This window comes from Vulpes vulpes, chromosome 1 (genome assembly GCF_048418805.1).
Source record: "Vulpes vulpes isolate BD-2025 chromosome 1, VulVul3, whole genome shotgun sequence".
Classification (NCBI taxonomy): domain Eukaryota; kingdom Metazoa; phylum Chordata; class Mammalia; order Carnivora; family Canidae; genus Vulpes; species Vulpes vulpes.
In genome coordinates, this window is record NC_132780.1 from 112,965,573 (window position 1) to 112,987,007 (window position 21,435).

Here is a 21,435-nt window from a genome sequence, read left to right on the forward strand (position 1 = left end):
CTCAGCAGCAAGCGCTCACACAAATGCAAGGGAGTTCATACCCCAAGGAGCAGTTAGGAATCAGAGGTCCCCACCTCCATCCCTTGGGTGAGCATGTGGTGAGACAGCTCCTCTGACAGCTCCTCCTTCCAGCCTGACCCACCTCTGCTACCTTCTGAGGGACTGCTTGTACTGCACCCTGAATCTCCTTGTCCTTCTTTCCTATTCCCTGTCATCTCACCCCAGCTCTCCCAGTTCCTAGGGTGACTTCTCCACATCAACTACCTCCCTGGAAACCATTATCACAGCTTCTGTTTTCCTAGGGGAACTAGGCTAGGACAGTGAGGGTTCTCTAAAATCACAAAGTGCAAATCCATGCATTGTGGCAACAGTTCACCTCTCCACCAAAAGCTTTCATACATTTTTCTATTCACAATTTACCCAATAAAAACCTAAACTTCCTGCCTAATGTTAAAGGTGCCTGATAATCTGCACCTTCACCCCAGCCTCCTCCACTCTCAATATCCAAGCTTATTTACTTGAATAAGCTCAGCTTGAACCTCCTTCTAAATGTATTCCCACCACTAGTCAAGCATATCCTGCCTTCACCTCATCTCTATACTACCAAGTTTAAAACAATGGCATTGTCTCAAAATCTTATTAATTATTTGGAGGCTTTTTTTTTTACTCTCTCCAATTATATTTTAGCAACTTGAGGGTAGAGACACTAGTTATATTCTGCTTTTACATTTCACAGCACTGAGCAAAATGTCCTTAATAAATGTGTAGTGTTGATTGATTCACCTTCCAGCATACTTGATAGGATACTAAAAGCTATTCCAATATCAATTGGCCAAGAAAGATAGCCTCGGTTTTCCCCAAGGTAAGACTCATCACTCTGCTTTTGCAAAAGATCAAGAATACCTGGGTGGCGCAGCGGGTTAGTGCCTGCCTTTGGCCCAGGGCGCGATCCTGGAGACCCGGGATCGAATCCCACGTCGGGCTCCCGGTGCATGGAGCCTGCTTCTCCCTCTGCCTGTGTCTCTGCCTCTCTCTTTCTCTCTCTGTGACTATCATAAATAAATTAAAAAAAAAAGTTAAAAAAAAGAATATGACCAAATCTGATAGAAATTAGCATGCACACAGGCAAAAATAACTACTAAGCTTCTGCTTCAAGTTAAAATGTCCTTATTTTTTTCCACAAGAAGTTTTTAATCAGTATCAGTAACTCAAACTGTTAGGGAGATATAACTTTTTAACTTTCTTGGGGAGTTTAGAGTACAAAGAAAACTGTATCTGTAAGGAATCACTACCCATGGGTCATGCCCAGACTCCAGTTATGGTGCTGTTACTGAACCCCCTTGAGCAGTAGCTGGAACTTGGTAGTATATCATGTAGATTGGGGGATGACAATTTCTAAAGTGCTGAAAGTTCCCGACAGGCTCAGGCAACAAGGTCAAGATAAGTTTGCTTGCTGTAGCCTATAGTCATTGCCCTCAGACCAAGCCCTTACTACTCATTTTCTGGATTAGTAATGTTAAACCACTTGGGGAATGTCCACTGACTAAAATCCAGTCCCCTTATTATGACCTCCACAGTCCTTCCTGGTTTGTTCTCTGTATTCTCTTCTAATCTGATCCTTCATGTGCCTCCACCCATCCACAACCTAAATTCCAATTGTGCAAAATTAATTGCAGCTTTCTCTTAACTCTGCCTTATACATTCTGTTTCCTCATTCTGAAATGCACCACCTTTTTTCACTTGATTAACTCGTTTTTGGTGTTCAATGCTCAACTAAGTCACTATTTCCTCCAGGGAGAGACTCCCTGATGATTCTACTCTACAATTTATCGATATGTGTCTATTGTAATTTTCATATCACACTGAATTGGATTTAGCAGTTTTTCCGTAGCTAAGTCCCATTAGCCTACAAGTTTCCTAAGGGTTTGGACTAGTTCATATTTATATTAGTTTCCTCAACATATAATAAGCCCTCAATAAATTTTGAAAGAGTAAATAAATTGATATTAAAAGATATTGAAAAGAATAAAAAATAAAAGATATTGAAATAATAATATGTCATTACTGTTTAAAAAGAGAATTATAAAGCAAAGTTCTTAATTATAAAGAGAAATTTGGCGGGGAGGGAAGAGACTAAATGAAGTGAAAAAAAAATACAGAGCAACTATGTGGGACTAAGGTAATCACATGAATCCATGACTGGTGATCCCCAAGATGGGCTGACCATGATGTCCCATGGAGGGACAAAAAGTCTCAGACCAGAGATTAAGATAAAGGGCTCCATATATGTGGCTTGCTATATGATTTACAGAACTGAAATTCCTTACCCTGGGAAGCACCTCTTATATACTAGCTGACTCAATGAGACTGGACTTGGGTATTTTAACTACATTGACAGGGGCATATTCTGGATCCAACATTCTGGGTATGGAGATCTTGCTGCATATGCCCAACATTTAGGAATCTGTTTCTTCATCTAGAATATAGGATGACCTGAATGAGTGGGTTGTAGTGAGGGTTAAGAATGAAGCATACAAGGAATGTAATGCAGATCATAACAGAGTATTTATTTGATAAATGGCAGCTGTGTTGGTCAGGGTCCTCCAGAGAAGCAGAACCAATAGGAGATATATATATGTATGTATGTATATACACATACACACACACACACACACACACACACACACACACACACACACCACTGCCAGCTGGAGCCCCAGAGAAGCTAGTGGTGCAGTCTGAAGGCCTGACAACCAGGAGCACCAAAGGCAGGAGAAGATCAGTTTCCCAGCTCAAACAGTGGGTCAGAGACATCAACCTTTCTTTGCCTTTCTCTTCTCTTCAGGCCCTCAGTAGATTACATCATCTGGGGATGTAATCCATATAGACCTCCCACTGGGGAGTGCCAGTCCATAACTTCAATTCTAATCTCTTCCAGAAACACTGTCTCTGACACACCCCAAAATAATGTTTAACCAGCTATCTGGGCATCCCCTGTCAAATTGACACATAAAATTAACTACCACTATTAGCAGTAGTCATAGCAGTGGTTATTGCTCTCATTTTAGTAGTAATAATAATATTAACTAAAGAAAAAATCCTTGATTCTTTGGGTGTCTATAGCAGAACCAGCTGGAGACAAAGAGTGGACCTTTCTACTCTGCATTTTCATCACTGGATCTGGGTCATTTCCTCCTTTCCCAAATGTGCTGCTTTCAATGATCTGGGCTAGCTCAGGCATACCAAATTGTTGTATTACAGATGAATACAAAGAGACTCTGGCTTATGACTAAGCCATATGACTTATGACCGTATGACTAAGGAGATGCTTGAGTAATCCTCCTTCATTATGACCATTCCAGCAATTGAGCATCTTCTCACCCCTCCATTTTGTGACCACTTTAAGACTACTGGAAAAAGAAAGAGAAAGAAGTCACAGTAGATTGGATATACAACTACTTTTCATTTTTCTTCTACCATGTTTTACTTTCTCCCTCAGCCAGTCTTCCTGCCAACAGCCCCGGACACCTCTAAATCCCTGAGGCTGGGTGAGTGTATTTTCTAAATTGCCTGAAAAGCAAATTATTTTTAATAGCACTTCCCATCTCTCCTTCCAAGCAGAGCATCTGACTTAGAAACCACCTTCTCTCCTGCTGACTGCCATCCCTCCCTCATCTCAGGGTAAATAGGCCACTTTAGTGTTGATAACACTCCATTTATCTTGGGACTGCCAAATTAAAGGAACACTCTTGATGTTTGTGGGGGTCCAATTAGCTATTACTAACAAACATGAGATTCTTTTTGAGTTTGATGTGCTTTAAGAGTTTATACACAAAGTAATATCATTGCTTTGCCAGGATCTTTCTTGTAACTCTCTTTTAATCCAAGTTTGAAGCAAAATATAATAATGAGACACAAGGCTACTGAACAACATTCAAGTACCTATCTGATAGCAAAACTCATTAAAAGCCACAGGGCTCTTATGATGAACCAGTACTTTCCGCTTGACACCAAAACAGTATGTGCATGACCTTCTTAAAGAACTAGTTGGAAAGATACCTTATCAAAAACCAGGGTCAGATTATGAATTGGCCTACAGAGTACATACAAAAATCACTAGCATTCTGGGAGAGCCAAGAAACAACAAACCAACTGCCTGTAGTAGCATCCATTTAATGATTTATAATGATTAAAAAGAAAACACTGTGGTAATCCATCCTGACAGCTTTTCCAGCTCCCTAATCCTAAACTAACAGCTAGCGAATTCCAAAAATATAAAAGAAATAAATTTTATCTTTAAATTTATGCTGGATATCCTTTCCATTTTACTATGTTACTCTAGTAAACAGTAGCAATATTTAGAAATAAATATAACAGGGATATCTTCCCAATGATGCATTTGAATGTAGTATGTATATTCACAGAGAGAGGGCACTTTATAGAATTACACTCACTACTGTACAAATTAAAGCCCAAAATAGGACAACATATTATCAAAGACCTATACTTATTACTCTATATAATTCATAACATAGCAGCTTTCAGGAAAATTACATGTTTCTATAAAAAGTCAGCCCACAGTCTTTGCCTGAGATTATTCCTTTGAAGCTGCCTGTTCTAAACTGAGGAATTTGGAGCTTTAGAATACTATACCTGTAAAATTAGATACTGTTTTTCTTTTTCTTTTCTTTTTTTTTTAAGATTTTACTTATTTATTTGACAGAGAGAGCACAAGCAGGTGAGAGACAGAGGGAGCCTGACATGGGGCTCGATCCCAGAACCCTGGGATCATCCAAACCGAAGGCAGACGTCCAACTGACTGACCTACACATGCGCCCCTCAGATACTGTTTTTTTTTTTTTTTTTCAGATACTGTCCTTGATGCTACTGGCCAATGAGGATCTTGAATAATCTTACCTTAAATTCCATGTATATAGCAGCATATTTTTTCCTTTCATTAAGTATAATCATGATTATAACACTGACAAAAAATGTGTACTTTTTTCTCATGAGGACATTGAAACATTTATAGATGCATGTATTGTCCCATTGACTTGGTAAAATAGGCTGAAGCAGATTATTCATACTTTTCACTTAGAGAAATGGAGGTAAAAGGATTTTCCTGAAATTAGCTTTAGTATGACTATGTCATGGGTTTTTATTTATCCACACGTTAAATTCTTATCGTTTCTCTATCTGTTCCTCTCTCTATAATGGTAAACGTCCAATCAGAAAAAAATTTTCATACATGTACCTATGCTTCTAATATCTATGGTTCTTATCCATGGTTCCAAAACACCCTCAAATCGCAATGAGTTTTTCTAACTTAATATCTACTAGTGTTTTTCCTAACCACTTAATAACACCCACTACTTTCGTCTATCACATTTTTTCAAGCCATAGCATTTCCACTTGAGAGTCTTTCTAAGATGTCTTCAGTATGGAAGAGACACCAAAAGAAGGATGCTTAGAACACCAGGAGGGGCACCTGGATGGCTCAGTGGCTGAGCATCTGCCTTTGGCTCAGATCATGATCCCGGGGTCCTGGGATTGAGTCCTGGCATCAGGCTCCTCACAGAGAGTCCGCTTCTCCCTCTGCCTATGTGTCTGCCTCTCTCTCTGTATCTCTCATGAATAAATAAATAAAACCTTAAAAAGAAGAAAAAAGAAAATAAGGAAATTCTCCTCCTAAATACTAAGTATAGAAATATAGAGTCACATGTTGGTGAAGGCAACACTGGCTATCACAATGAGGTATAGTCTTTGGATTGTATTGAAAGGAAAACATGTCTAATTATGGGGCTAGCTAACAGATGGCAGTTGGAAGTACTCCGTGTGGTTTACAGATAAAAAGTTCACCATGCCTTTACCTAATTTTCTCTCCCCATCCTCTGACAACCTTTTTAATGGAATGTTGAGAATAACAGCCTTCAGAAGTGAGTGAGCACATAGCAGGCTTAACTTTTCCTAATGACCTTTCAGTGCAAAGCAAAAGGTCAACAGTTAGTGTTACTCACTGTGAGGCTAACAAAGGATGTGACTAAAACCCAAATGACAAAGCCTTACTATTGGGGGTCACTTCTTAATTGACTTTCCTGACATTAATGCTTGTGATAACCCAGGAAACTAGTTTTAAAGTTGTGGTTCTCTCTTCAGAGCACTTCTTATTATAGGTTTTTGTTAAAGACACAGGTCACTGCTTACTCAGCTACATGGATAGTCTATAGAACTAAACCTCCAAATGTTGCTCATTCTTTCCTATTTTGGTACATTTTCTTTAAACTAAATGGGAGTGTCAAGGGACACCTCTGGAACCTTAGGTCATTGACCTCCCTCGGTGTGTCAGCTGTGTTAATGCCCTGGGTGTGTCCACAGGGCCTTCTGGATTCCTGGGCTTTTTCAGGGGGTACTGCGGTGCCATAGATATGTACTGGGCACTCAGCTGACCAGTGCCCACTCTAACAGTCACCATTTTTAAAATTGGCATTGAGAAGATGCTTTGAAACTTCTGGGCTGCCTAAAAGTTTATATGGGAGTCTAGTAGACAAGGGCCTGTCGCTCATTCTGTTGGCATCTCAAATTTTCAAATTTATAAATGTGGGATTTGTATAAATAATCTGTAATTGCAGCTGCACTGGAATTGCCTTGCCAGCATGTTGGTCCTCTGTCTCCTTCAGATGAATTATAACATCTCAAATATTCAGTAGCTGCTGGATATTCATAGTAGATTGAACACTTTGCTCTCCACCACTCTTTCAAATATGGCACACATGTTTTAAAGTATTGTGGACAATCCAGGGCATGCTCATCAGGCTTTTCCTATCAGGGTGTCTCTTTTTCCTATGCCCCACAGAAGAAAGAACTATCCCGTAAATTCAAGTTGAAAGATCAAACAACCTTAGGCTAGAACACAGCGTCACATACCTCCGCTATGTTACTCACTGACCATTCAAACAGTTGTGTCCCTGCCGAGGGAGGGGTCTGCTAGACCTGCGCTGTCCCATAGGGAGTCACTAGCCACATGTGGAGGTTTACATTTAAATAAATGACACTAAAATAAAATAAGTGTCCATTTCTTCAGTTGTGTTAGCCATATTTCAAGTGCTCATAAGCTGCTCCATGTGGCTAGCGGCACCCATATTGGACAGTAGAAGTATGGAGCATTTCTGTCACCATGGAAAATTCTATTAAACAGTGCCAATGTAAACTAAGCTGTAATGCTCTCATTACAGCAAACTCACTACCTCCTAAGAGTATCTGATAGTTTTAGAATGCTAATTCATGAGGAATTTTTTTTCCATATGTGTAGCCAAACTTCTACCCATTTCTCCTTGCTCCCCCTAATATGAGCCTGCAAATCATATGCTCTTCTACACAGTATTCTTTCAAATATTTCAGGAAAGTTGTCCTGGACCTCCTCTTCCATTTTGTGTCCTCCCACATGGCTATCGCCTGTATTTTAGGTGCATGATAAAATGTGATGACTCGGCCCTAAAATTTGATGACCAGAGCCACAAATTTGCAAACCCAGGTGACAAGTATATAAATGAATAAACACTTTACATGAAAAGAAACAATTATGTGTCCTCCAGGTCCTCCTTCTCCACCCTGACTGCCAGGCATAAAATGGGTAATCAACACATATCAGTTAAATTAATAAAAGAACAAATTTAACCAGTGCATGTTGCTCAATGCTTGCTTTTCACATGTAATCTTCTCCATGTAGAACATTAAAAACTCTTCTGCTTATAAAATAAAAATATGCATTACAGATAACCTTGAATATTTCCAAGAAAAAATAACGAAGATGCTACCATTTAGAGTTAACTACTGTTAATCTTTCTCTTGCTTAGGTTTTTTTAAACAAAGTTGGAATCTATATTCATATTTTGTATATTTTCACCTAATATATCATGTGTGTTGTCCCATGTCATTGAGGAAAATTCTAATGTCTATATCTTTATTAGCTGTATTATATTAGATAATCTTATATTATTTCATTATGGATTATTTAACATTTACTTTGTGGACTGAATTGTGTCCCCTCCAAATTCATATGTTGAATGACTAACCTCCAGTACCTTAGAATGTGACTGTATTTGGAGTTAGGGCTTTTAAAGCAGTAATTAAGTTAAAATGAGACCCCTGGTATAGACCCTAATACAATTTGACTTGTGTTCTTATGAGAAGTGGAGATTAGGATACAGAAGACCAGGCACTGGAGGGATAACCATTGAGGACGTAGTGAGAAGGCAACATCTGAAAATCTGCAAATCATTGAGAAGGACCTCAGAAAAAAACTAAACCTACTGATATCTTGATTTTGAACTAGCTTCCAGAATTTTGAGACAATTTCTCTTTTTTAAGCTACCCAATCTGATAGTTTCTTATGGCAGCCCTGGTGAACTAATATACTTTATTTCCAATTTTTCATTTTATAAATAAATTAGTTTCAAAAAAAGTTATGCAAAAAAAGTTGTACATATCTTTGATGAATTTCTCACATAAACTTTTTACAAAAAATTGTTTTTGAAAATCAATGAAAAAATCTTTATATTTTTAAATTGTCTTGTTAAAAGTTATAATTTGCGAACATGCAGAATTTTTCTCAATGCAATAAGTGAAGAAAAAATTTATATTGCTTTATGTGTTTAATTGTACATTTTTTAAAAAATTCAAGTGAAGTAGAACTGTTTTTTAAGAAGTTATTGGCCATTGTCTTTTGTGGCAGTGTGATATGCAAACTTTATAGACTTTTTTTGGTGGAGGAGGGGCAGAAGGAGAGGGAGAGAGACAATCTTAAGCAGGCTCCATGCCCAGCATGGGACTTGATCCCACAACTCTGAGATCATGACTTGAGCTAAAATCAAGTGTCGGACACATACCTAACTGAGCCACCCATGTTTCTATCAAACTTTATAGTCTTAATGCACATATAAATATATACTGATTAGTTTTGTATGTATTTGAACATATATGTGTTTTTACATGATGTATGTTCTCTGCCCTTTTATCACTCAACATTACTTTGATATTGATTCGAATGGTACAGTTAAACAGTTTTCACTATTTTATACTATGATTTTGAATGCTTATATCCCAATTATTCATCCATTCTCTTATCAATGGATTTTTAGGTTGTCTTAAATTTTTTTTATTATCAACATAATTGCTGTAAGCATACTCATCTCTTTAGATTATGGGCAAGATCACACTATGGGATATGTCAGTAAGTGAAATTACTGGATTCACTAGTTGGAAGGGTCAGCATGATACAACAGTTAAGATGAACTCTGAAGCTAGACTGCCTGAATTCAGTGTTGGTTGTACCAATTAGCGGTTTGTTTGTTTGTTTGTTTGTTTGTTTTTTGGCCAAGGTACCCAACTTCTCTGCATCAGTTCCTTCATATATAAAATTAAAATTACAGTACATATCTTAACTTTTAAAGATAAAATGAATTAGTATTTGTATAGTTAGGAAAATAACTGGGACATAGTAAACACACTGCAGTGTTTACTATATTTCCAACAGTATCAGATAATAATAAACTATTTTCTAAAATCGACATATGAATTGATACGTCCACAGAGGTACGTATGAGTTCATACATGAAAAATGTTGGACATATGTCCAAGATAAATGCAAATGGCGATAGTTTTCACTGTCACTGTTGTGTAGTACTCAATTGTATCCATTTGTCTCAGTTTCATCATTCTCCTTTCAAAGGACTTTTAGATTGGTCTCAATCTAATGTTGTTATCATAAACATCACTGCTGTGAACATTCCTGTATGTGACTTCTGGTGTCCATTGACAAGAGTTTCCCCTTGGTATATGCAAAAATCTAAATATCTCAAAGAAAAGAAGGTACCTGACATTTGAGAGCAAATCAATTACCAAGACCAAGGTGATGTAGCTATAAGGTTTAGACTCTAATACCCAATTCCCTAAGGTTTCTAAAATTTCAGGTCCCGCCCCCCCAAATCAGCTTTGATACATACAGTATTCCCAAGACAGAAAAAGTGATTCGTTTTCTCTCCTTAGAAGGGATTTGATTGTGGCTGAATTCTGGAAAGGAGGAATAAAGGGTTTGTGAGAAGAACTTCAGAAATGGAGGAATAAGTGCCACAGCATATACCCATAAAATATATATGTCATGTATAGATAAATATGTTCAATAGCCTCAGGTTTGCAGAGATGGATTTGCCCTCGACCAGCCATAGCTTCTGTTCATTGGACAGCAGCACAAAAGCACCACGGAATAAAGCAAATATTCTAAGCTTATTCCGGGTCAGGTACATGTAGTATTTGAGACTGAGAATAAAAAGATATTGTTGTCTGCCTTCCCTCCCTGCTGGGATGACACCAATCATCCTCAATTTCTTGCCCTTTTATTTAGTCACTTCTTTAGTATTCATCTCTAATAATATGTAACCACAACCTATCATTATAATCAAAGGACAAAATCAAACATAAAAATGTGAATAGAGGCTACATAAAAAAAGAATCCATTTGCTCATCACAGAACCCCTGGCAGCTGCCTTAGTTCACAGTTGGCTCCATCATCCCATTGGCTCTTCCTCAGCCTGGGGCTCTCATTCTTTCTTCTGCAATGACCAGTCATTGGGTTCTTCCATCTTGTCACCTGCAAGGTGGGGAAAGAACATTCATGGGTACAAATGACCTTTCAATAATCACTAACTCTAACAAAACAAGATAGTAAGAATCTCCACTGGATTAGAGACTAAAGTCTGTCTTGCAAATTAATTCAGACCTAGGCAGAAATAAAGCCAGAATAAAAATGCCAATGTAACGTTCTTACACATATGATGAAAATGTAATGCAAAGTTAGTTCTCGTTTACAAAGTACTTGAACTCACTGCTTTCAAATTTCTCATGGTTATAATGCTGGCAGTTGTTTTAAGAGATAAGCCCTCTCAGTTCATGTTAACATGGCTTAAAGCTATATGAAAAAGTGAACTGAGCACAAGAATGGAAATCAGGAAGCATGACTGATCTTTTCCAGGCTGTGTTACTTTGTCACTAAATTCTCTGATTTTATATTCCCACCTTGGTAATAATAAGCATGCAACTCAATAATTATTTTCATTCAATAATTTGAACAGTTGCCTCCTTGGTCCTTGTAGGAGGGCAAATGGGTAGAAGTCTGGAATGCTCCTCTCCGTGTTATCCAGAGCTAGTTTGATGTGTTCCATATATTGGATTAGATGATCTCTAAGGTGCTTTGCATGGTCTGTAAATCACCTTAGAAAACATAGCTATTGTTCTCAACCCTGGGTGCAAATTGGAATCTTCTTGGGAGCTAAGACAGTCCCAGGGCTCAGAACACATCCTCAGAGATTGTGACTTAATTGGCCGTGGCGGGGCCATGCCAGAAATATTTAAAAGCTCCCCAGGGGATTCTTTGCAACTAGGGTCAAGAACCCTGCTCCCAGCATTTGTGATTACATGACTGGATTGGGACTCCTTCTGCTTTGTCCCTTTACATTAGTTCACATGCCAAGCACCCAAAATTATTCAGTCGGCAAGAAATGAGGCAGCAGACTTGAAAGAAATTGAATAAATATTTCCTCTATTTTTTAATCTCTCTGGCTAGACTTTTCACAGAGATAGATTGTTATAAAGTGAGTCTAAGCAGCAGAAGCTGGTGTATTCCTAGGCCACTGAGATGGTGAACAAGGGACTGACTGTCTGGGAAAAGCTTGAGTAGGATGAATAGATTCAATGAACTTCAGTGCACTTGCTGAAAATTTGGTAAGCCTTTCAGAAAACCTGCAGACTCCCTAAATCAATACCCCAGGGCAGGTTTCAGCAATAACCATGCCAATTTTTCCCACCATGTGTGGGTGAAACAGCAAGAATCCACGTATTAGTGGCAGTTCCATTCTCATTCAATATACACCTAGTCTGCCCCGGTTCAACAGCTGTGGCCACTTAGCTGAGTCCTGTTGGCTCTTTTTAGCTCCAAACTTTGTGACCTGGAAAATCTATCTTCTATAGATGCACAGCGACCTGTTCATTAGTTCTACTAACATTCTTTCTAAGACATGGGATCAAGCTACATTTCATATTTTACAGAGATGCTCCTTGCAAAATTTGTATCAGAGAGCTGAGTTAATTCCATTTATATTGCCAAAAATGCAAAAATTTATTAATTTATTTTAGACAAAAGTGAGAAAAACTATGAAAATTTCTTTGTAATATTATTAATATTATTAAAACAAGCTTGATTAAATGAAAAGTTGGCTTTTTATTATAATATGACAGCATACTGATAAGTGATGAATGGGAATAATAATTTATTATTATTAATATATCTGACAATATCTTAATTATCCATAACCTTATGTATATAATATGAAAAATAGCTTAATAAAAGTAGATCAATGATAGCTAGTGATTGATAGGTATTCATAAATGGGGTGAAATGGCAGATAATACTAAAATTGAATAGTTTGGCCATGGAAAAAACAAGAATTATATCAGACAACCAGTGCAAACATCCTTACTTTAAATCATAAGTGGCTTTAGGGTGGTGATTGGGCCTGATTCAGGCTGCTAAATACAGTGTCATTTTTTTTACTTAACACCTAAATGCTCAAATTTTAGGGTATATTGTGGAGGTTGGAGGAAAAAGTGGTTTCTCCTGTTTGAGAACAGAAGTAGGAGAAAGCATTAAAATGTAATAAGTAAATATAACAATAATAATGGCTGTTATTTAAAATCACTGGGTGTCAGGCAATAATAGATGCTTCACATGCTTGATCTCATTGAATCATGAAAGATGCATGTTATTGTCCTTGTGTTACAGGGGAAGAAACTGCCTCTTAGATGTGAAATAACTAGCCCAAGAGCATAGGACTCCTCTATGACAGAGATAAGTTCAGACCCACTCTTTTTTTACTCTCCATAGGTGCCAGTGCACACAACTGTTGGAATGTGTTGCAATTGATACACGAAGCTAGAACTTCATGTATCAATTGGTGCCACGAATGGCACCAATATCCACTCACCTAGATACGTGGAAATCATCCTGGTCTCATACCCATGTCCAATTAGGCCATCAAGTCCAACCATTTGCCCTCCAAATAGCTCTCATATCTATCTCTTAATTTCTATCTCACCTACATGCATAAGTTTAAGTCTTCATCAATTCTCACTTAGATTATTCTCACCGCTCTTTCATCCATTCTTTTCATTGCTATAAGAAAGATCTATCTAAAAGGCTAGTTTGATCAGTTACATTCTTGTGATTCTATGGAATTTCTATGCTACTATGTCTATAGTAATATAATCAATCAATTGCCAGTTGATAATCTGGCAACTCCAGTTCTGTGAATATAACCAACAGAAATGCATTCATATGTTCACCAAATGACATATATTAGAATGCTCATAATAGTTCTGTGCAAAATAGGTAAAAATTAGAGATCACCTAAATGTCTACCTTTTGGGTGGATGAAAACATTGTGGCATATTCACACAATGCAATATTATATAACAATGGGAAAAAACAAACTAAACTTTATATAGCAATAAAATGTTTGTATGTATAAACATTCAAATGAAATTCAAAAACATGTAAAACTAAGTAATGCTCTTGGAAGTCAACTGTGGTTACTCATGGGAATTGGAGATAGTATGAGACAGAGGATGATGGTAATGTCCCATTTTTCTATCTAGATCCTGATTAAGTGTACATGTTCATGTGAATTTCTACGAAGAGAATTAACACTTATAATAGTTTACTTTTTTTTAATGTGTATTATGTGTCAGTAAAAAATAAAAAGAACAAAAGAACAAAAATCCTTTAATCATACTCTCTTGCCTTTCATCTTTTGTTTCTATCCTATGTGTATCTGTACCAGTCAATCTGTTTATCCAGAGAAATATAACCAATAGGATGTTTAGGGAAAAAGAGATTTATGTCAAAAAAACTGACTCATGCAATTATGGAGTCTTGGGAAATCCAAAATCTTCAGGGTAGGCTGGCAGGATGGAAACCAGAAAGAGTTGCCGTTCGGGTCTAAAGATGGTTTGTGGTAGGATTCCCTCTTCTTCAAGAGAGGTCAGTCTTTTTAAAACTTAGGGCCTTCAACTGATTGGACAAGGCCCACCCACATTGTGGAGAGTAATCTGCTTTGCTCAGAGTCTGCTGATTTAAATGTTAATCACATCTAAAAAGTACCTTCACAGAAGAATAATGTCTGGCCAAAAATCTGAGTACTGTGGCCTAGGCAAGCTGACATATCAAATTAGTAGTGTCCCTACTATCTTCTAAGCCATATTGAATTCCTCAGAATTCGTCAAATGTACCCATCTCTGTAATAGCTTTTAATTAGCACATTTTTCCTCCCTAAGAATTTCTCCTAAAGCCTTTGCTTTATGAGTTTCTTATTCCCTTTTTCTGCTTCATTTATTTCCACTCATTCTTCAAGTCATAGTTCAGCCATTACTTCCCCTGGAAAGCCTTTCTAACGCTCCATCTTTTGTTTAGTCTTACCTCTGCCATAAAACTTACCACCACAGAGCAATATTTCATTGAATGGTCTAGTTCTTTCTTCCTCCCTTTAGATCATTGAGTTTTGTAGAGACTAAGGTAGCACATGCAACCTTAATTAAAATCAGAGTCACCTAGGAGAGAGTTACCTTGGGGTCCAGCATGCTTTGCAGACACTGAAGATGATTAGGTCTGATTAAATGAAAGTGAAGAAATATATAAATAGAATTTGTATGCTGTAATACAGATTTTGTGCACTCTTATTGCTGTACAGAGTTTGGCTTCACCACCACCCCATGCTTGCCCATGCCATTTGACAATACAGCAAATGTCTAAGGCTACCCACATATAGTACCAGAACCATTGCTGGATTCAGTCATCAGTAAAATCAAATGCAAACATCCGGATCACTTGTTTGTAAGATTATTGTATTAATTGTTACTTAAAATAACTGATTACACCATTGAAGTTTTAACTTAAATTTCCAGTTACTCCAGCACATGTCATCCAGTTAAACTGGGAATTAATTGGCATAAATTCATATCATTGGAGTTTTTATGTCCAAGATGGAATTACATCACACGTTAAGAATAGATGGAACAACCACTCTCTCCAGGAAATTTTTTCCCCAAACAGGAGTAACTACTGGTTTGTACCCCATTCATTCCTCACAATTTCTGAACAAGTTAAGTTGCCTTAGGTCTTCCTGTCCCTCTACGAGCACCTCATTAATGATATCTTTGTTTTTGTGTTTAATATAAAATGTAGTCCGTAGGCATTAATGAGGAATTTGTTCGAAAAGTCAAAAGGTCATATTTAATAGCGATATTGCTTTTGTAAATTGCTGCTTCATGCAAATTATGCTCTGCTCTGAAAATGCTCAAATTGAAGAAAATATTCATTTGCTTGCTGAATAAAATCTAATATTTCACTGCTTAAAAATACAGCTTGTTAACAGTTTTTAAATCCATTTACTTTTATAAATTAATTTAAACTTTTCAAAGTCCAAGAAAGTGCTTACCAAAAAGGAATTCTGTGCTCAAATACCCTTAATGAGTGCTACATGCCACAGCTATCAACTCGATGAGATACATAGCACATGTTTCTTCTTAAAATCTTTGAAAAGTCATGCTGTAAGGAAATCTGTTTAACCCAGTATTTTCTAAACCTAGCCTGACCACAGCATTCCCCAGTTTTAGCCCAAATAGGCCATGGTTTTCATTTATTCACTTTCAAAATTCTATCATATTAATTAGCACTACTTTTCACTAATTTTTATTAGCTATTATGATGGGGTTACTCTATGCAGAGCACTCACCTAAACACAGACAATACGAAGAGGGAGAAGGCATGAAGCCTAAACTCAGTTGCAATAAATAAAGGGAGAGAGAAGATGCATGATAACACTGCAAACTGCAGAGTCAGACTAGAGTTTAAACTTCAGCTCTGCCACTTAAGAATTTTGCAACCTTGCACTCAATACTTAAATGATTTTTATATTAATGTCTTCATCTGTAAAATAAGGGTAGTAATGTGTACTTCATATCATTGTTGTAAGGATTATGTATTGTGTATCACATATTTAATACAGTATATACTACATAGTAGTGTTCAATAAATGGCACCGATAATGACAATAAAATGGAGAAAGAGGACAAGAGAAAGAGGGCAATTGGATGGAGGCAAAGGGATAACATAACAGATTTTGTTAAAGGCCAAATTAATTATGTAGGTGTTCTGATCAACTGTGAGAAAGATCAACTAAGATGGATGAAATAAATTAACCCAAAAAACCAACTTAGAAGTTATGCAGAAATTTGTGGTTGTATTAACAGTCTGCCATCTGTATCTTTTCCTGTTTGAATGCAAAAGCTAATGCTAATAATATTCAATTGCTACAATGTTTACATTTATTATCATATAATTTGTGATATGATGTGACTCTTGAAATAATCAGGCACTGAAATTTAATTTCTATTACATAGATGAAGAAGCTCCAGAGAAGAAAATAGCCAGTCAGAAACACAGAATCTCCTAGTTCCTGACATGGATTTACCCATTAGACTTCACTAATTCGAGGATCTCCTTCTAGCCCCAGAACACAGGTACATTACTATACTTGATTCTCTTATCTATGGACAAAATGGCATGACTTTCAATCCATTTGGTAATATAATTTGCTTTAAAGCATTACAACTAATTAGCTTTGTAAATAGTAAGAATATCTACAGGGGTCAGCAAATGTTTTCTATAAAGATCTAGATAGTAAATATTTTAAGCTTTGCAGGCCATATGGTCTCTGTCACAAATACTGAACTCTGCCATTTTAGCAAAAGAGCACACACGCACATGCACATACACTTACACATACACACACCACAAGCTGTTGTTATCATCTTAAGCTTTTAAAAAATGGTTTAACTGCCCAATGCCTTTATTTCTTTCAAGGAATATGTTGTTGATATATTGTTGCATTTTTGAAGTTAATGAATATTCACTGCCCCTATGACTACATGAATGCTCTTCCTTGTTTTAATTTCAGTTGTTTTATTATAATACATCTAAGAAAGCTTTATATATATATATATATTAGTCCTTCCTGGATTTACTAAACTTCTTACACTGTGGATTGATGTCTTTCATTAGTTTTGGAAAATTCTTGGCTATTCTTTCATCAAAAATTGCTTCTTTCCATTTTCTTTTTATCTCTTCTTCACCTAGGATTCTACTTACACCTATGTTGGACCTTTTCACATATCCTATAGTCTTTTACCTTTTCTTTTGTGTTTTCTACCTTTCAATCCCTCTTTAAGTTTGATACTTTTTCTGGTCCTGTATTTCTGTTTTCTAAAACTCTTTTCTTTTATACCAAATGTACAGTTATATCACTTTTTAAATATCAGTGCCCAATAATAATAATAAACTGATAATCTGTGGATCTATTTATGTTGTTTTTCTCTATAGATTTTCAGTCTATTCATTCTTCCTTTCCAGACTGCATGGCTATTTTGAATAAATAATAGAAGAAGAGAGAAAATGGAATAATGTAGGGACTTTGGGGTTTTTATCTTTTTTCAAAGGGAATTTAATCGTTTTCTGAAAGGCATATTATTTTTTTGAAAGGCATATTATGATCTAAAACTATGGACAATATAGATTAAGACTCAGAGATATGTTAGCCAAACAAAACACAAGCCAAGTTAATTATATACTAACTCCCTAGCCATCACTAGATGAGGTTGCTTTGGGAGATTTGAATATTCAGAGCTCACAGTTTCCCCACACATGAGACAAATGCATTCCCTCAGGAAGACAAAGACTCTCAGGCAGAAAGCCATATATATATATCTTCAACATGTAGAAGTAAGTGGACTGGGTAATTGGTGTCACAACAAAGGTGTATGCTATGACTTCTTCCTAAGATCTTGGGTCCTCAAGTTCTTTTTGTTTAGAACCTACTTCCTTCCTGGACTTTCAAAAGTGTATTGTTTTCTTATGTCTTATGTTATCTATTCATGTATTTATTCCTACTTTATTTATTTATTTATTTATTTATTTTTTATATTCCTACTTTAATAATTTTCTTGGTAGGAAAGAAAAAAATGCAGCCACAATAACCAGAAGTAGAAGCCAGGTATTCCTTTTGTGCTTAATTTAAAATAGAAACAGTGAAACAGAAGCTTTAGGATACCACGAGATGTGTCCATGATGCCTTCTATAAAGTAATCCTCAAAACACTATATTTGAGGCTCAAAAAAAAATGAAAAATTGGAGAAAATTCCAAATACTTTGAAATCAGCTAGCACACTTCTAGGTAGCACATGGGCTAGGGAAGGAATCAAGAAGGAAATTGGAAAGCGGTTTGAGTCAAATAAGAATGAAGATGAATTAAAATTCGTAGAATGCAGGGATGGCTGGGTGGCTCAGCAGTTGAGTGTCTGCCTTTAGCTCACGTCATGAACCCAGGGTCCTAGGATCAAGTCCCACACTGGGCTTCCCACAAGGAGAAGCCTGCTTCTCCCTCTGCCTGTGTCTCTGCCTCTCTCTGTGTGTCTCTCATGAATAAATAAATAAAATCTAAAAAAATAAAAATTAGAATGCAGCTAAAGCATTGCTTAGAAGGAAAATTATAGCACCTAATGATTATATAAGAGAAGAGGAAACATTTCAAATCAATCCTTAAGATTAGAAAATTAAAACTTAAAACAAGAAACATCGGAGGATAAGTAAATGAGTAGAAAGCAGAAAAACAATAGAGAGTACCAAAAATATAAACAAACCAAAAACTGCTTTTTTGGAAAGATCAGTAAAACTGACAAATACCAGACTGCCTAAATAGAAAAAAAAAAAATATATATATATATATATATAACTAATATCAGGAATAAGAGAGGTAATATCATTACAGATTCTACATATGCTGAAAAGAAAATCATGAGATTTCACACAACTTTATGCTCATAAATTTAACTTACAAGAAATGGAAAAATTCTTTGAAATAAACATATAAAAAACTAAGCCAAATAGCCTCCTGTCTACTAAATAGATTTATTTTACAGAAAAAAAACTTGTCCACAAAGAAAACTGCACTCAGAAGACCTTATTAATTAATTCTCTAAATAATTAAGAAGGAAATAATAGAAATTCTACAATAAGAACAGAATCATCTGATATCCAACCAAAGACAGTAAAGCGAAGGAAAACTATAAGACCAATATTTTTCATGTGTATAAGTATTTAAATTATTTTTAAAATTTAGTAAATCAAACCCTGCAATATATAAATCATATGCAACTGGGGTTTATCCTGAGAATGCAAAATTGGTTTAACATTTAAAAATTAGTCAGTAAAATTAATCAGATTTAAAGCTAATCAAAGAAAAACCATTTGATCCTTTAATGAAATGCAGAATAAGTATTTGACAACCTCAAACATCCATTCCTAACAAAAACTCCCAGCACAAAAAGAATACAAGGAATCCTCCCCAATTTAGTATGGATATCTACAAAAAACATGCAACTAGGGATACCTGGGTGGCTCAGTTGGTTAAGTGTCTGCCTTTGGCTCAGGCCCCGATCTCATGGTCCTCAGGTCTAGCTGGGTCAGGGTCCATGCTCAGCAGGGAGCTTTCTTCTTCCTCTCCCTCTTCCCATCTCCCCCCAGCCCCACTCATGTTCTCTCTCTCTCTCTCTCAAATAAATAGAAAATAAATAAATAAATAAATAAATAAATAAATAAATAAATAAAATATTTAAAAACAAAAACCATGGAACTAATACCATACTTAATCTTGAAACACTGAATACTTTTCCCCTGTGATGAGGAAAAATAGAAAAATGTTTTTTCTTACCAGTCCTATTCAACACTGTCCTAGCCAGTACAATAAGGCAGAGACAGAAAGGCAAATAGACAGATAGATAACACATATAGATAAATTGCATCCAGGTTGGAAAGCAGAGTAAGATTGTCTTTATTCACAGACAACATGATTGTCTATGCAGAAAATTCTATGGAATGTACAAAAGCACTACGAGAAATAATAAGTGAGTTTATCAAGTTTGCAGAATAAAATGCTATAAAAATCAGTTATTTTCCTACATACTAGTAAAAAATTAGAAATTTCAATTTTAAAATACCATTTACAGTAGTATCAAAAATATATGAAATACTTAAGGATAGATCAAACAAAATATATTTAAGACCTGTTCATTGCAAACTATAATATACTGTTGAGAGAAATTAAAGAAATAAAGGGAACTATACCATGTTCCTGTGTCAAAAAACTGAATGTTTTTATTACCAATATTTTACAAATTGAAGCATAGATGCAACACAATCCCATCCTAAACCCCAACAGCATTTTCTAAGAAACTGACAAGCTAGTTTTAAAATTCATGTGGCAATGCAAAAAAGTAGAGAATAATTAAAATAACTTTAAAAGGACTTTCTGGTATTAAGACTTCTTCAAGTTATATAATCAAGACAGTGCAGAATTGCCATGAAAATAGATCAGTGGAACAAAATAGAGTCCAGAAATAGTCACACTCCTATATAGAAAACTGATTTTTGACAAAGGCAAGATCAATTGAATGGAGAATGAATAGCCTTTCAACAAACAGTGCTTGGATAATTAGATATGCTTATGCCAAAATGAAAACAAACAAGCAAAATAGGACAAAACCAAAAGCAACAGAAAAAACTTTATACCTATACGTAAAAAAACTAAAAAATAAACCTAAGTGCAAAACTTAAAATATAAAACTCTTGAAAGAAGACACAGAAGAAAATGTCTATGAATTTGGATTAGGCTCAGACTTTTTCAAAATGACATTGAAAGTATCATTGACAGAACACAATAATACACAAGTTAGATTTTATCACAATAAAAACTTCTGTTTTCTGGAAGGTGCAGTTAACAGAATGAGAATGTAAGCCACAGACTGGGAGAAAGTATTTGCAAATCCTACATTTGCTAAAGTACTTCTATCCAGAATATATTTATAAAAGCTCCAAACTTAATAATAATAAAACAATGGCTCAATAAAAAATGAACCAAAGATTTGAACAGACACTTCACCAAAGCAAAAAACACATGAAAAGATGCTCATTTTTTCTCTCCTTAACTTGTCATTAAGGAAATACAAATTAAAACCAGAGTAATATACCACTGTTCACTTACTAAATTGGCTAAAATTAAAACACTGACCCTATCAAGTATTGGCAAGCATGTAGAGGAACTGGAGCTATTATATATTACAGTATAAAATTGTTTAATCACTTTGGAAAATAGTTTTGACATTTCTTAAAACCTTGGGCATACACTTAGCATATCATCGTGGCGTTCTAATCCTAGATATGTAACCAAGAGAAATAAAGGACTTTCCATACAGACTTAAGAGTGAATGCTCATGCAT